Raw genomic sequence first — 16,598 nt, forward strand, 5'->3', positions numbered from 1 at the left:
AAACACCCGGTCAGCGCGACAGGGGACCCTGTGTCTCTCCCTCAGGGAGCATGGTGCCTAGGAGGGGGCGGTGGGCCCCTGCGGCGCTGCCCCCACCCCCAGGCGTCCCGGTGCCCCCTGGCAGTGCCGCTGGGCCATCGGTGAGGGGCCCACACTTGTTGCCAGCACAGCAGGACAGCCGCCCCCCCCCCCGCAGCACTGAGTCAGGCTGTGCAGGGGGTGCAGCCCCGCTGAGGACCTCGGGGCGTCCCAGCCCCGCGACCCCTGCTCCCCCAGGCAGAGGCACGTGCCTAGCTTCAGGGTCCTCTTTCAGCCGGACGCCAGACCGTCATGCTCCCCTGGCCCCCCAGTCTCCCTCCATGTGCCCCCGTCTTGCCCCAGGACCCCTAGTTTCCCTCCACACAGGCCTGTCTCCCCTCCACGTGCCCCCACTCCCCGAGGCTCTCCCTCCACACATCCCAGCGCCCCACCTGCTTGTCCCAAACAGTCCCCCTGTGGGGCCGCCCCACACGTGTCCGGGCGGCTCCGCCCCTGCAGGCCCCGGGGCGGTGTGGCCACTTGGCAGGAAGCTGGGGCGTCGGTCGGGCAGGTCGCCTGACACGGGGCCGCCTCTCTGGGAGGTAGAGGCTCCCGGCAGGGACCGGTGGGCGTGATGAAGCCCCCGACTCCGCTGTCGAGGGCGGCGCCCCCACCTGTTTCCCCTGGAGCAGGCGCGGCCCACCTGCCCCGGCCAGCCCGACCTGCCCTGGCGAGCCCGACCTGCGCCCGCGCCGGGTTAGTCTGGTATTTGCCGAACACGGGGAAAGGTTGGGGTGGGGGGACCCAAAGGGCGGGGCCGGCAGGTGCCAGGGCTGAGTGCCGGGCTGGCCGGAGCCGAGCGCCAGGGTGGGTGAGAGGGGAGGGGCCCCGGGTGACCTCACACTGACCACCCCGGGGTGAGAACAGAGCACGTGACCAGCCACAGGGTGGGGACGGCAGTGGCTGGCCCGGAGGGGCAGGGAAGGGGGAGGTGCAGGTGGGGACCCCTGGAGGCTCTGTTCGCTCTGGCCTTGGGCAGGGTGGGAGCAGTGCAGGGGGGCCCCTGGGGGCGTCCAGCCTCCCCCCGTCTCTCTGCCCACTTGTCCTCCAGCTGCTGTCCACACCTGGGAGGCGGAGCCTGGCCGGCCTGGCCCTCGCACTCGGGACGGGACAAGGGGCTCCGTCAGAACCGAGGCTTGCGAGGGCAGACATGGGGGCGCCTCGGGACGCCCCAGAAGAAATGCGGTGAAAATGCCCCCACGGCCCACAGACGCCGGCAGCCCCGACCCCACCCCCCAGCCAGCCTGAAGCCGCCTGCGCTGAACTGCCCCTGCCCTTGGGCCTCCAGAGCAGACGTGACCACACTGGTGATGGCAGATGCTGGGCAGCAGGCGCGGCCCTGCAGAGGCTGTGCCTGGGGTAGGCCCAGAAGCAATGTCCGAGGCACCTGCACGGCCCTGCGGCCCAGGGGGTGGGGGCCTGGGCGGGCGGGGAAGCGGGCAGGCCTGCCTCGGCGGTCACCCGGGCCCGGCAGGACCGCAGGTGTAAGGCGGGCCTGAGCTCGGCTGTCGGGGGCGTCCCACTGGGGGTGTGTGGCGTCACCGTGTGACCCCTGCACGACAGGATCGTGTGATGACATTTGTCACGTCCCATCCTCGGGCAACACCCACGCATGGTGGCATCCTCAGCTTGAGGACAGATGGACGCGCTGATGCTGCCACCAGGGCAGGATGCTGGACAGCAGGTGCAGCACAGGTGCTGTACCACCTCTCCAGGCCTGGGGGGAGCCTGCACCTGGGATGGGGGGCTGCACCAAGGGAGGGGGCCCGGCGGTGGGGGGCCTGCAGCAGGGGTGTGGGGGCTGGCAGTGGGAGGGCTGGGTACGCCCACTCTCTGGCCCTGGGGGCAAGCCCAGGGCTGTCGCGCCGCCCCGCAGCTGGGTCCAGGACTGGGGCTATGCTGTGCTCCAGCCAGAGGCAGGGAAGGACCTGCTGGCATCGTGTGCCGGGGTCTAGCGCTGCCCGTCGTCACTGCTTTGTGCTGCAGAGACGGGCAGGGCGGGCGCCCCGGGGGCGCAGGTGTGAGTGTGTGTGACACGGACGCGCTCATGGAGAGAGCAGGACGGGCCTCCCGGCTGGCACCTCCCCCACCCACAGATGCCAACGGGTGTCAGGCCCCGTCCATCCCGGCCCAGCCCTCCCTGCTCCCGCAGGCCCTCCCCGTGGGGGTCCACAGCATCCTCCCCCGTGGCTGTGGGGGTGCTGAGCTTTGGAGCAGCCCCTGGGGGCTCCACGGGCAGGTTGCAAGAAGACCCACGCCTGCACGGAAACGGGGCCCGGGCGGAACAGCTGGTCTGGGGGGCCGAGGGGGACATTTAGGATGAGGGGTCACCGGGCCGAAGAGTGGGGGTGGAGAACTCAGCCGCGACACCAGCGCAGGGGGAGACGCCGGCAGGCGGGGGAGCTGCGGGGAGCCCTGGAGGCAGCCCAGGCGCGGTCGGAGGGGATGGGTCAAGGGGCGCCGGGGACCCGGCTCTCACGAGCCAGCTGCCCACACCCAGGAGAGGCTGATGCAACCGCAGGGCAGTGACCCTAGAGGAAGGTGCCCGCACCCCCCCACCCCGAGGGCCGCCCCCGGCAGCTCCCCCAAAGCTTCCCGAGTCCATGCAGGCGCCTCTGCTCTTCCCGCCGCCTTCCCGGCAAACTTGCCCTTCATGAAGGGGCCCTGCCCGAGGTCTCAGCGGGCACCCGGGGGCCCGCTCCCTGGCCCCCGCGCCCCCTCAGAAGGGGGTGTTCTGCGGGTAGCTGCCCAGGGGCCAGCCCCGGGCACGTGGGAGGCGGGGTGGGGGGCGGGCCACGCTGGCCGGTCTTAGCTGGCGGCGGGTGGTCCGGGGAGTCCCCCAGGGGACCTGACGTGTCCCTCATGCCAGGCGCCCGCAGCACACGGGCAGGCCCTGGAGCCAGCCTGGCCCTGTGCAGTGTCCAGAGCCGGGGCCGCCAACAAAGGCCGGCGCAGGAGCGGCCAGGCCAGGGTGCCCCACTGGCCCCCCGTCCCCGCGTTGCCGCCGTCCGCAGGCCGCCGCTCACCTTTGGCCATCTTGTTGAGGACCATGTCGATCAGGACGTAGGTGCCACTCCGGCCCGCGCCGTCGCTGCCAACGGAAGGACAGGGGTGAGCAGGCGGCCCCGCGCCCGCCCAGGACCGTGCCGGGAGGGGCCGCGCCCGAGGGGGAGGGGGAGGGGGAGGGGGAGGGGCGGCCGCCGCGTGGGGCTCAGCCTCGGCCTGCGGGCTCCTTCTCCTGCTTTCCCTTTGGCCAAGGAGGAGGAGTTGTCCGGCGCAGACACAGGCGGAGCTGCGGGGTTCCTGGTCCCCAGCCTCGCCCCTCAAGGCCGTCGCCGCCCCCCAACCACGGGGACCCTAGCATGGGCCCGGGTCATCAGTGCCCAGAGTTGTGGCTGGACAACAGCAAAGAGAAGGATTCTGTCTCCAGGAGGCAGGTGGCGGCACCGCCCATGCAGATGTGCGGGAGGTGCCCAGCGGCCGGGAGGGCCCCAGATGCCAGCCCCCGGCCTAGGGCGAGCGTGACCGCCGCCCCTCTGCTCTCTCCGCTCAGTGGCCGCTGGCCCGGGAGCCGGCGCCGGCCACCGCGGCCCCTCAGGTGAGCGGGGAGCTGCCGGGGACACGTGTCCAGGGCACTCGCCCGCTGACCATCCTCGGGCCACCCACGTGTCCAGGCGCAGCGCTGCCCACAGTCCTGACGCACAGCCAAAGCCTCATCAGGGACATCTGGGCAGAGTTTCTGGCACAGGGACAGTCCCGGAGTGGACACGACTGCCAGCCTCCCCCTGCAGGCACACACAGACACGCTGACACGCACACACATGGATGCGGATAGACAAGTACACGCGCACAGATGTGCACACACACAAGTGCTCACGGACACATATACAGACATTGGCTACACACACACCTGAAACACAGACACACGGATAGCGGATACATACGCAGACACACAGCACGCGTGGATTGCGCACACTCACTCACACACAAACCCGGTGTCTGAGCTTTGCTGACATTTCCTTACACCGCAAACAGAACGGAAAGTTCTGGAGACCGTTCGAGAGGAAACGGTCTTGGCAGGAGCTCCTCGGAGCTGCCCAGCCTGGGTGGCAGCCAGGGCGGGAGTGCGCACCCAGGCCTCGCGCCTCCTGAACCCAGCTCCGTCCTGACAGGCCCAGCCCCAGAGGTGCCGCGGCGGTGCGCACGGGCCAGACGCGGCCTCCGGGCATCTGTGCAGCGAGCGGGCTGGGACTTCCAGGGGAGGCGGTGCGTGGAGCCCAGAGTCCCCGCCTCCAGCAGGCGCTCGCAGAGCGACCTGCAGGCCACACACAACCAGGTGTGGGGCCCGGCCCCCCAGAAGCAACCGGCGCCAGAAACAGCACGGCGGTGGCGGCCCGGGCGCGGGGTACTTGCCTGCAGTGCACAATTATTGGACAAGAGCGGCCCCGGTAGCACTTGTTTACTTTTCTGAAATAGAAAGAGACACAGGAATTACGGTCACAGCACGACCAGCGTCGCCAGACACCACCCGAGCAAGTGGCCTCGACTCCAGGCCTCGCCACGGCCTGTCCTGACAGGACGATCACGGCCACGCGTTTCAGAGACCGACTTCCCTCCGCGCTAAGCTGTCGCGCCGGCTCCAGAGACGCTCTCCCATCGCGCCCTCTCGCGGGGGGGGACTCGGGCCGGGGCGCCTGCCACCACCCCTTCCTGCCCGCGCTCTCGCAACTGGACCTGTGGGGCTCAACTGGACCTGCAAGAGCCCAAGTCTTGCCCGAAACATCTTGGTTTGCAGCGTCCCGCGGCCTGGGCGTCCCACGGGCCTGTGACTACCGTCGTCTCAAACAACCTCTTAAAGGTCCTCTTTGAATTGTCGCTTTGCAAAGACTCTCAACCCGCCAGTGCCCCGACAGGCCTCTCCTTTGTTACGAAGCTGCGGGCTTTAAGGCGACTCCTCCCGCAGGCCTGAGATGGCCTTGGTAAAAGCTGACCCGCAGCCTGGGGACGGCTCTAAGCTCCCAAAGCAGGAGCTGGACTTAAAATTCAACGTATAGGCTCTGAGTTTTTAAAAATTCAGTGAAACAACGAAACATGTTTACAAAGCACATCCGAATACACTTCTAGATTAAGCTGACATGTACACTAGCCCAGAACAGTGTAATGGTGTTATATACTGAGCTCTAGCATAGCTGCTTAGCTGCATTTGAGATTTTCTAGTCATTGTGTGCTGCCTTTCTGAAACCTAAAATACAAAGCACATCCGAGTTCTCAGTAAAATCTTTCTGGAAAGAGAAAAGGGCAGAATCTTGGTTTGTTGAGGAAAAGCATGTGTGTGAGGGGCTGTGGTCTGGAATGTTCGTCTGAATTTCTACAAACTGAGAGAGGAGGTCAAGCAGACGATGAGGCACAGGACAGACAACCCCCTTCCCGTGCAGAAGCGGCCCAGGCCGCAGCGCTGGAGGGCGGGTCATGGCCGCTCGTCCCTCTGCCTCCCCTCTGGCGGGTGATGGGAGCCTCCCAGGGCCTCGCTCTGGAGCAGCCCCGGCAGGGAGGGCCCTGGGGCGCGGCGAGAGTCGGGCCGCCACCAGGGAAAGCGTGCAGCCCCGAGCCGGCGGCCACCATCGCCTCCACGGGAGCCTGAGGGCCGGGCGACGGCAGCTGCCCAGCAGACGGTCCCGTGGTGACGCGCCCAGGGTGCGGAGGAGGAGGGAGGGGCGGGAGGCGCCACAAGAGGGACCCTAGGAAGCCGGGTGCCCCGAGCGCGAGACTGGTAGGAGTCAGGCCCGCCCCCTTCCACTGCACACGCCCCTCCTGCAAGGCAGCCACGGCCGAGGGGGGGCAGGAGCAGGCCCTGGGGCCCCAGGGCAGCTCAGCGCGGGTGGGGGGGCGAGTGCACGGTGGCCCAGGCAGTGTGTGTGTTCATGCTCACACTCACACGAGGCGTGCACGTGCCCCCCGCGCCTGTGTGGGACCACGTGCCTCGGGGGCGCCGTCTTCACAGGCCCTTCGCCCGGAAGGAGTAGGACCTTAAAGGGGGCGCCCCCGGCTGCTGCCCGCGCGCCCGTCCAGCCTGTGCCGAGACCAGACACAGATCCTGCGTGTTCCCACGCGGCCGGGCCTCGGGTGTCGCTCATGTGCTCGAGGGGACCAAGCGCATTAAGAAAGGTGCGCCAGAAACCACCCCCTGCGCCACGTGGTCTCAGAGACAGGGAGAGAGTTGGGGGGCCCGGCCCGGGCACTGCTCAGCCGTCTCTTTGGCAAAAGGCGCCACGAGGTGTGGCCGGGTGTGGGGCTGCCCTGCTTGGGGTCCGGGGCTGAGACCCAGGCCTCTCCGGTGGGCGGCCGGCCGCCTCGCGGGCCTCGACATCCACGCCAGCCCGGCCCCCAAACCAACTCCCCGCAGCCCACGGGGGTGGCTGCATGAGTGCCCTTGGCTGGGCCGGCCCGGCTGTCATGCGCCACCCCCAGCGTCAGGGCCACCCCGTCGGCCCGGGCGGCGCGCAGGTGGCTGAGGAGGCCCAGCCTGACACAGCTGTTGCGCTTTACGCCACTAGCACAAACCATCCGTCAGCAACAGGGCAGACATTCAGGAAAACGGAAGTCAGACACGCTCCAGCAGCCTCAACGGGGACCTCAGGAATACAAACCAAGCCGGGCGTGGCCGCAGCGAAGGCCAGAGGCCGCCAGAGCTGGAGGGCGCCCTGCCCGTGCAGCACGACACAGTTTCCAATGATCACTTTTGTGACTATGCAACTGGGCTCATATTACTAGCTGCAACGTCACAAAAATGACACTGGCCACCGCTGATCAGCCGGCAAAGTAAGGGCTCGTCCTTTGACAGCAGGTGGGGCGGCGCGGAGGGGCGGGGGGAGCGCCGCGGAGCCCCCCACGACGCTGGTTATCGTGCAGCTTAGCGGCGTCTCTTTAGTGTCCACGTGCCCCTCTGGGCGCAGAAACACCCCACTGCACTCCCGGGCCTGCGCGCAGGGCGGGCCGAAGCTGTTCCTCCGACCGTTAAAGGGGACGAGCGACCTTGTGGCATGACTGAGCCGCGTCTCGGGGGCCCTTCCCGGCGGCTGCCGACAGAGAGGCCCACACGCCGCCCCGCGCCCACATCCACGGCCCCAAGCCCAGCTGGCTCCCGGCCTCGAGGGCTGGGGCAGCAGTTCCAGGGGGTTGGGGGGGTTCCAGCGGCTTCAGGGCAGCCCAGGGCGCGGGTGCTGAGGAGACTGGAGCCGAGCGCGGGGCCGTGCGCCTCTCAACCGAGCCTTCTGGGCTGTCTCCCAAGAGAGGGTGAGAGCCTGGCCCCCGGGAGCTGTGAGCACGAGGGCCGGTTCTGGTCATGTCTGCGTGTGGTGCGGGCGTGAGGCCGCACACAGGCAGGGCACTGGGCGAGCATGGGGTGCGGCGCGCGCCTTTTCTGCGGCTTCGTCCCTTCTGCTGCAGCGGCTGCTCGTGGCGCACGCGCGCGGGCCTTGAGTCAGCGCGTCTCCCACACGAATCAGTGTCAAAGAGACGCATCAGCGGCCGGGAAGCTGGGCCGACTGGGGGGCCGAGCGCGGCTGTCCTGGTCCCGATGGTCAGCCCCTCCGTGCAAGGAGGCGGTGGGCCCCCAGGGGTCTCCCCTAAGCCTCTGCATGTGCCGCTCGACCCCAGACGGTACAGGGCGCACAACCTGTGGTCTCCAGTGACAGGAGTGGGGTCTGCCCGGCCGGCCCTCGGCGCCACACGCGTCCAGAGGTGTGGCGGGGAGACGGTGCTGGCCCAGCTGGCTCTGGGGGAGCTGTTCACACGCACCTCGAGGCCGTGTACAGCCGGGCGCGCCCTGTCCTCGGCTGTCCGTCGTCCTTGCCCGCGTCTGCGGTCAGCTAAGCAGTCAGCTGGGCGTAAGCGGTTCGGTGAGACAGGCCTGGCTGCTGATGCCGCTGGCTCGGGCCACCCACACGGCCGAGCTGACCTGTCCCCAGAGCCCCTGCTTTGGCCTTGCAGTTTTGTGTGTGTCCTCAGTGCCTCCTGCACGGAGCCTCGCGGCCGTGTCAGCAGTTGCGCAAACACACGTCAAGACCGAAGCCGCCGCGGGCTCGCTGGCGAGCGCCCACGCAAAAGCGGGAACTGCCAGTTCCAAGCTGGGCTAAAAGACACACAGGCGCGTGCGGCCACCCTGCCGGCTCGTCGCCACGTCCAGCCAGAGGCGGGTCCCCACGCGCCGGGGTGCGGACCTCCAGTCCCGCGGCGAATCTTATCAAAGGCGCGACCGCATTTCCCGAATTCTGAGGGGCCTGCCCCTCACATCTCCACGCCTCCGCAGCCAGGACGCACCTTTCAGTTAGTATGTGCAATCCACGTCACCTCCTGACCCCGCGAGAGGGCAGCGGCCCTCGCATGGCCCCTGGGAAGGGAAAGGCGCCCGCCCCCGCCCCGCCGCCCCGGCCGCCCGACCCACCTGCGGAAGTCCAGCAGCGACCTGGCGGAGGTGGGCACACCCTGGTCATACCAGCTCAGGAAGTGGAACTGCGTCACCGTGCGGGTCTCGCTGGTCTGCAGGTTCTTCAGGTAGAAGCTCCTCACCAGGAAGTCCTCGCACCAGATGTGCTCAGACACCAGGTTGACCTGCAGGGCGGGGATACCGGCGTGGGCTCGGGCCTCGGGCCAGACGGGCCAGGACGTGTCCGGCGCCGTGGCCCGCCATCCCCCTGCGCTGGCTCAGCTCTCGGAAAGCCGCCTCGGTGGGTTTTTAATCCGCCGGGGGCAGAGTAGCCAAATAGCCAGAAAATTCTTATAACCCAAATAACCGGGTTTTGCCTCGCACTTCTAGGCTATAGAAACATCCAAGGACGGTCTTAGGGACGTGTTCTGTGGGGCGTGAGAACCCGCTCAGCAGGGACCCCGTGGTGCCGCCTGGTTGCGGGGGGCTGTGCCCCAAGGCCCATGGCCATACGGCTTCCTGCCCTCTCCAGGGCCCAAGAGCCAGGGCTGGGCCTGGGCGCTCGGCGGGGGTCGACAGCCCAGCAGAGAAGCCGGCCCAGCACTCGCCCTCAGGTGCCTTCAGAACCGGGCCCAGGAAAGGCCTGTGGTTCCTGCCGGGCAAGCCTTTCTGCCTGCACTTGGGCTCCCAAAGCCCCGAGGGCTCATGCCGCCTGGGGGTGCTGAGGCCCTGACTGCCGGGCGCCCCTCCCCGCGTACCTCGTAGACGTGGTAGAGGGTGGCGCCTTCGTCGGGCCAGTAGGGGTGGCACTGCCGGACGCCGTTCTCCGCCAGCGGGGTGAGCATGACGATGACGGCGCAGCCGCTCTCCCACACCATCTGCAACGGACGCGGCGTGAGCGCTCAGAGGCCCGGCCCGCGCAGGGCGACCCTGCGGGCCGCGGACAGGCCGCTGCGCCCTCCCGGGAGCGGCCCTGCCCTGGCTTGCGCGGGAAGTGCTGGCGCACCCGGGTGTCAGGGCCCGCCGGGAGAGCCCCCAGGTCGGCAGTTCAGCCACTGGACGCCCGACTTTCAGTCTGAAGAGGAAACTTCCACACAGCGGCCAAGACGGAGGGAGGAGCCGCGGCCCGACACGAGCAGCACACGGGTGGGGGTGGAGGGGAGGGAGGGGCCGCAGCCCGCGGGCGTGGGGTCTCGGCGCCCCCAGCAAAGCGCAGCCCCCAGAGCCGCACCGACCCCGGCCTCACAGCGAGGACCCCGGCAGAGCGAGGACCCCGCGGACACGGGTCCCGAACCAGCCTCGTCGTGGCTCAGCGCGGCGCGCGAGGCAGCACCCGGGGGCAGGCGCGGGCGCTCGGACTCGGCCGCAGCCAAGGCCTCCTCCCTGCGCGCAGCTGCGCCGATGCGGCCCGCACCCGTTTCCACACGCGGCGGCCGCGTCAGGCCTGATGTAAAGGAAGCCGCGTCTCCTGGATGAGCCGCCTCCTCTCACGCGCTCCGGGGCTCACGTCCCCTTTAAGGTGCAGATAAAACCCTGACGTGCCCGGCCTTCCCCCCGCGACTTAGGCACCCACCACCGGGCGGGATTCAGCCAGGGGCTCCCCACTGCGGCGCTCTGGGGCGTCCGGGGCCTGCTCACGTGCTTGTGAAAAGCCGCAGGTGAGTGTGAGTCGTGACGCACGCGCTTCCGCAGACGGCCTCACGAGCAGAGGCCCAGCCGCCCGCCCTCGTGGCCCTGGGGGCCGGGCGGCCGGAAACCAGCAGACGCAGGTTTTTCGCCTGTGCTCAACACCCAATGGCCTGGCCCAGAAGGGGCCCGCAGGTGCCCGGGGGGCGGGAGCAGGCCCCCCCAGCCGAGGGTGCCCTCTGCCCTGCCCGCTGCCCTCTGAAGAGGAGCGGGGCTTGAACCCAAGAAGCAGAGCCCAGTTCTGGGGCCCGTTTCCTTTTGGGTTCTGTTGTGTGAAAGCAGAGGGTTTGCGAAAGCAGGAGAACAGGCCGCCCTGCTCCCCGGCACCAAGGAGGCACGGCACCCCAGCCCACCTCCACGCGGCCTGGCCCTGTGCCCACCCTGGGCGCCTGCCCGCTCGCCCCGCCCCAACCCTCTTCCACTCGGCCTGGCCCTGTGCCCTAGCCGGGGCCGCCTTCCATGGAGCGCGGCCCAGCCCGGCCTCAGAACATGGGAGGGCGGGGGTCCAGCTGGGAACACAAGATGCCAGCGGCCCGGGCCAGGGAGGGTCCCGCGTGCCGCCTGCCTGGTTTGGTCCTCCTGGTCGGGCCCCAGCACAGGGAGCTGCTGTTCGAGGACAGAGCCTCGGGGGATCAGAGTCCTCTGGGAGGTCGAGGCGAGTCCTGCTAGTCTCCCTGGGCCGCTGCCAGGCCGGGCTGAGCCAACAGCCATGCCACCTCCAGAGATGCGCCCAGCGACCCCGTCCGGCTGAGCATCCGAGGGCACAACGTCCGAGGACAGTGACCTTGCCCCGGCCCCTGCCATGCGGGCGACCCTAGGGCTGCCCGGGGGAAGTGGCCAAAGGGTCTGCCACAGGCAGGCGGCCGGGCCGGGCCGAGCAAAGCCCTTTTCAGGGCGAGCTTCTCCCCAGACGGGCCCGCGTCACGGGTGTGAGCAGGCAGCCGGTGGCGGGGCGTCCCGAGCTGCCGAGTTTCCTGTTGCGAGGCTGGGGGACCCCTAGGCCCACGCTGCACTGGGTGGCGACACAGGGGTGACCACGGGAGAGAGGCCTTGTAGAAGGGGAGGGGGCAGCGCTCCCAGCGTGCAGCTGGCATCTGCCTCAGGAAGGGCAGGAGCCGCCCTTCGATCCCTGACCTGCCCTCCTGCCGCCTCCCTCCCTGCAGGGCCGGCTCGGCGGTGCAGTCCGATCTCCTGGCGCCGGGGCCCTGCAGAGACACTTGGGTGCCCGCGCAGCTGTGTGTGTGGGGGGTCCTGCCACCGTCTGCGCCCAGGACTCGGCACCAGTGGCCCCGGGCAGGGCACTCGCGCGGCTTCCTGCGGAGCCAGAGGGGGTTCCCTTCTCTCTCCTGCATCTGCGCGTGGTGAAGGCGCTCTCCTTCCGCGGCACCTTCCTCAGGTTTAAGGCCTGGGGGGCTTGTCACCTGGGGACCCTCAGATCTGGGGTAGATACCTGGCTCCAGCTGTCGGGGACAGGTGCCCTTGGGCTCCAGGTCTGGCCTCCCCCCGGAAAGGGGGTTCTGAACTGCCCCCCCACCCCATGGGTGAGCACACAGCGCCCGGACAGCACCCCTCACCAGGGGCACCTTCTCCTCTTCCTGACTGACTCTGCCAGGCAGGGGGCCACGCGGCTGCTTCCTCCCAGGGTTTGTGGGGTGTGGGGGTACACACCCCAACAGGGAGCGAGGTCTTTCTTCCCCCACCTCCGCTCAGCCAGCTGGCCTAGCGCCCCCCCCCCCCCATGCTGAATGTATCTGTCCCTCAAATGGAGCCACTAGGACCAAAGCATCTTCCCGGGGGCCATGTGCCCAGCTGTCCGACGCTGCCGACCTGCCCCCGGCCTCCTTCCTTCCCGGGACGGACCTCAGACGCCGAGGACACGGCCCAGGCTGCACGGCAGGGTGCGCCGGCGTCAGGCCTCTGGAGCCAGCTCAGGGGCCGGCACCGGGGCAACCAGCACGACCCACATGGCTGCTGAGCCGAGGGCAGCCGGCGAACCCCACTGCGTGAGCGCCGGTGGCGTGGGGGAGGTTCGTGCCCAGCGCAGGCGCGAGGCTGACCGCGGGTGCCTGGGCCTCTGTGCATGCCCCCCTCCCTCCCTGTGCCTGCCCTTCTTTCTGTGGGTTGAGACATGTTGCCTGGCTTGTCCCCGGAGCCCGAGGGCTGCTGTCTGTCTGAGATGTGCACCCCGTTTTCAGTGGCGATCCTGGAACCGAGCTGGTGTCTGGACGCAGCGGTGGCGGCTCGGCAGAGCAGGCTAACCGCGCTGGGACCCGAAGGCGACTCCAGGACCACCGAGGTTGGGGGACCCTGCCTGCCCCCCACAGGCTTTTCTTTAAAATGCAGGTCCGGGCCACCCTGGGGGTGCAGGGGCTAAATCCCAGCACTGTGAAGCTGTCCGCAGCCTCTGCAGTGCGAGTTCGACCCCGGCCAGGGAGCTGCCCACGGGGCACAGCAGACTCTCCTGTCTCCCCGCTGCTCCCTCAGCAGCTTGTCTCAGTGGATCCACCTGTTCTGCTCCCCACTGTCTCTGGGGAGTCCTCTCATCGCCCCCCACACACCTCTGGCCTGTACCCCAGTTCTTGAATGCAATAAATAAATCATTAAAAAAAAAATCTGGGCCTCCCCAGTGGCGCAGTGGTTGAGCGCTGGGTTGCGAAGCTGCCCGTGGCCTCTGCAGCGCCGGTTCGATCCCCGGCCACTGGGCGAGGGTCCCACATGGCGCGCAGACCTCTCCTGCCGCCCGCTGCTCCCCTCAGCAGTGTGCTTCGGTCCTTCTGCCTGCTCTGCTCCCCGCTCTGGCTCTGGTGGATTCTCTCACCCTCCCGCGCTTCTGACTGTGCCCAGGGCTTGTGTAAATACATAAAAATAAATCTTTAAAAAAAAATCTTTAAAAATAAATGAATAAAATGTAGGTCATTTCCAAGCCAGTTCACCTGAGCTCTGAGGGTCAGCCCAGACCCACCCCCATGGGCCGGGCGCCCCACCCTACAGCTAGGGGGGGGGTCAGCAGCAAGACTCATCCATCCCACCTTCAGGCCCTGTTTCTCAGGCTTGTCTGCTGAGCCTGTTGTCGGGGAGACCAGCAGACCTACTGTGCAGGGGCTGGTGCTGGAGAGAATGTTCTGGAAAGCCCACAGCAGTGGGAGAGTGCAGAGGAGAGGCTCTTCTACCTGGGACTCTGCTGCTTCTCTGCCTGAGCTGCACCCGGCCTGGCCACACCGGCCTCTCTGGACCCTCTGCGGCCACTGTCCCGCCCCGACAGCCCGCCTGAGCGCTGATGTAGGCCCGCCTGCCTCCTGGGCGTGCATCTCCAGAGTGCGCGGCCTTCTCTGGAGACGGGGACTCTGCAGACAGGGTCCACTAAGGGTTACGGTGCAGAGCGTGTCTCCGATGAGACCCATGTGCTGTGGGTTCCGAGGCTCTGACCCCTGCCAGGAGCTCAAAGACGGGGCCCCCACATTTGGCGGAGGCTCAAAGGTCCTCTGAATCCCCGAGGTTGGCACTGTGCTGAATTGACCCCAGGGCCCCGCGGTGGGACCGGCCGCCCCCGGACAGAGGCAACATGGGCCAGAGGCGCTGCTGCAGGTTGCGAGCTTCTGAGAGCCCCACCCTGGCAGGTGGGCTGCAGAGTAGCCCGGGGCTGAGAGGCCGAGGGCACAGCCTGGGCGGGCGTCGGCTGGGACGCGCCTCCTAGAGACACATCCCTGAACCAGGCGGCCTCGCTGAGTGCCGTGTGTTCCAGGCTGCTGAGGGCCGCCGCTGTCATTTCTCTGGCTGCTTCATTAGACATTTTCTTTCCGTTTCAAGGATATGTCGCCAGGATGTCAGACCCCAAAGGTTTGAGGGCCTCCTGTGGGTGTGGCTGCCAAGCGGGCGAGTTCTCTGGGGCTCCTGACCCTGCACTGGGCAGCCGTGAGAAGCGGCTCCAGCCCTATGGACGGGCCTGCGCCCCGGGGCCGGCCGGAGCTGGGACTTGGTCTCCAGGGAGAGGCCGAGGCTGGGTCCTCACCCTGCCGAGCCTCCTGGTGCCCCAGGGCTGGCCTAGCGGTTGGTGAAGTGTTTGGGGTCTGTCGTCCTGAAGTGGCACATGTGGGTGGCGGCTGAGGCAGAATGGAGACTGGCTAAACCGCCATTCTGTTGATCGTCCTTCCTCCACGCGCAGAGCGCGCTTGGTCCTGCTCGCCCGAGCGTGCACCGAAGGGCAGAATCAGGTTCCAGCCTTTCGCTGGCCCCAGGGAGCGAGGCCGGCCGCTGGGCTCAGTCATCCAGAGGATGTGCCTCCCACAGCAGGTGCTTCCAGCTCGGGGCCGAGGGCGTGCACCGCCCGGACAGCCTCTGGGCGGCTGCGGGCGTGTCCTTCGGCGCAGCCAGCCGCGCTGGGCTTACCGGGTCTGCGCCGCCAACACCGTGCAGGCCGCACTTGGTGTGGTTTCGTCAGTGGTGTGCGGGGCCGTGTGGCTGCAACCCTGGTTCCGCCTGCTGGGCCGGCTTCCCCGCCGCCGCCCGCCCCCACCCTGTTGGGCCGCAGGGACGCCGCAGCAGCTCACTGGCTAGAAGCCAGCATGGCCATCGCGGACCCCTGGGCCCAGCCGGGGCAGCTCGTTGTTCTTGTGCGACTTGCCCTTGGGGCACAACCATGAGGCCACCGGCCAGCGCCCGGCCCGGGTAGCACCATGCCGGGCTCGGCGGTGGAGGAGACAGTGAGGGGAGGAAGGGGGAGCCCCCCGCCCGCCCGGCCCTCGGGGACCATCTATGTCGGCTCCAGACGCGGGGGCTGAGCTGCTGAGCAGGACGCTGCTGCGTGGAAGGAGGCCGCTGGCCTTGAAATGCCTCAGAACCCAAAAAGGAGAGCCCGTGATGTGAGCGCCAGCTCCCTCCTGCTGTCAGGACCCGGCTGGGAGGTCTGGGTAAAACATGACTTAACGTTCAGGTCATAAAATGCAAGTGCAAGGGGCTGAAAGCGGAAAGTGTTAAACCTCCTGGAGGGAGCTTTACACTCAAGCTTTGTTGAAAACAAGATGGATAATCAGGAAATGTTAAAGGACCGGTAAAGCCTGGCATGAAGCGGCTCTGAGGAACCCTGGGCGGCGAGCAGGCGCTGGCTGAATTGGGTCAGGGCGTCACGTGGCCTCACCCCCACACAGCCTCTCAAGAGGAGACGGGACACTCACCTGCCAGAAGTCAGCCGTGGTGGCGGGCAGCGGGCCCTGGGTGGCGATGTAGGCGGGGCTGCGGGGGTCGTGGTCCATCTGCAAGGGAGGCGCACGGGTCAGGAGGGAAGGCGCCAAACAGGGGACAGGAGGGGTGGAGAAGGGTGCCTGGCAGAGCGCTGTGTGGCCGGACATGCTGCTCCTCTTGTCGCTGTCCCCAGCCCTCAGCCACCAGCTACAGGCCCTCCGTCCTCAGCCCTCAGGCCTCAGCTCCTCAGCCCTCAGCCCTCAGCCCCTCCCATCCCTAGGCCCGAGACCCACTGTACCCCGCCCTGCTGACCAGCGCTTAGGCTGACACCCGGTGGCCATGCTGACTGGGGTGACCCGCTGTCCTGACTGCCCCCGTCCCACGGTCCTGACTCTGGCTCAGGGGCGGGGGTGAGCCCGGACTGTCCACAGCACCTGGGCGCCGGTCAGGCAGACACAAGCCTCGCAGCCTTCATGCACACGCCAGCCATGGACGCTCCGAGGAGGCCCAGTGGGTCTCCTGGCTGCCTGGTCTGGCCAGACTGGCCGGGGGACTCCAGAGGGCTCGCTGCCAAGACCCAGCGCAGCCGTCAGGGCCGCCGGGCAGAGGACCCAGGAGACAGGCCTGGGGAAGCCAGCAGGGGTGGACACGTCCCCAGGATGCTGCAGTGCCTGGCGCTCCCCGGTCACGCCCGCCTGCCCCACGGGGTGTCAGTGGAGACTCCCCAAGCTGTCACCCACACGCCCAAGGGCCCCACCAGGGAGTCCCCCTCCAGCTCCTTCTGTAGCCAAGACTGAGCAGGTGGCACCCTGGAGAGGTAGGTGCTGGTGAGGGCAGAGCCCCAGGGAGATGCGCAGAGTGTGGGGGGCACTCTGATGAGACTATGAGGGACATAGAGGCATCCCCGGGGTCGATGTTGGGGATGCAGCGTTTCAGGTCTACAGCGATTGCGGGGTCGGCCAGTCCTGCCTCAACCCCACGCCAACCGCCCAGAGGCTGGTGCGGGCTCTGGCTTGGAGAGGGTGCCGGCAGCCGCCCTCAGGGGAGCAGCGTGGGCACGCAGGGGCGCAGCCGAGGGGAGAGCCGCGTGGCTGTCGGGTCCAGGGCCGCTGCGGCGCCATCTTGGCGTCCTGGTCAGGGCTGGCCGGGGCCTCGTGGTTGTGGGGCATCCTCTGCCCTCTGCACGGTGGGTCCGGCCCATCCGGCTGCCCCAGCCCCGCGGTGGCCGGAA

The sequence above is a fragment of the Talpa europaea genome (genome assembly GCF_964194135.1).
Source record: "Talpa europaea genome assembly, chromosome: 3".
Taxonomy (NCBI): Eukaryota; Metazoa; Chordata; class Mammalia; order Eulipotyphla; family Talpidae; genus Talpa; species Talpa europaea.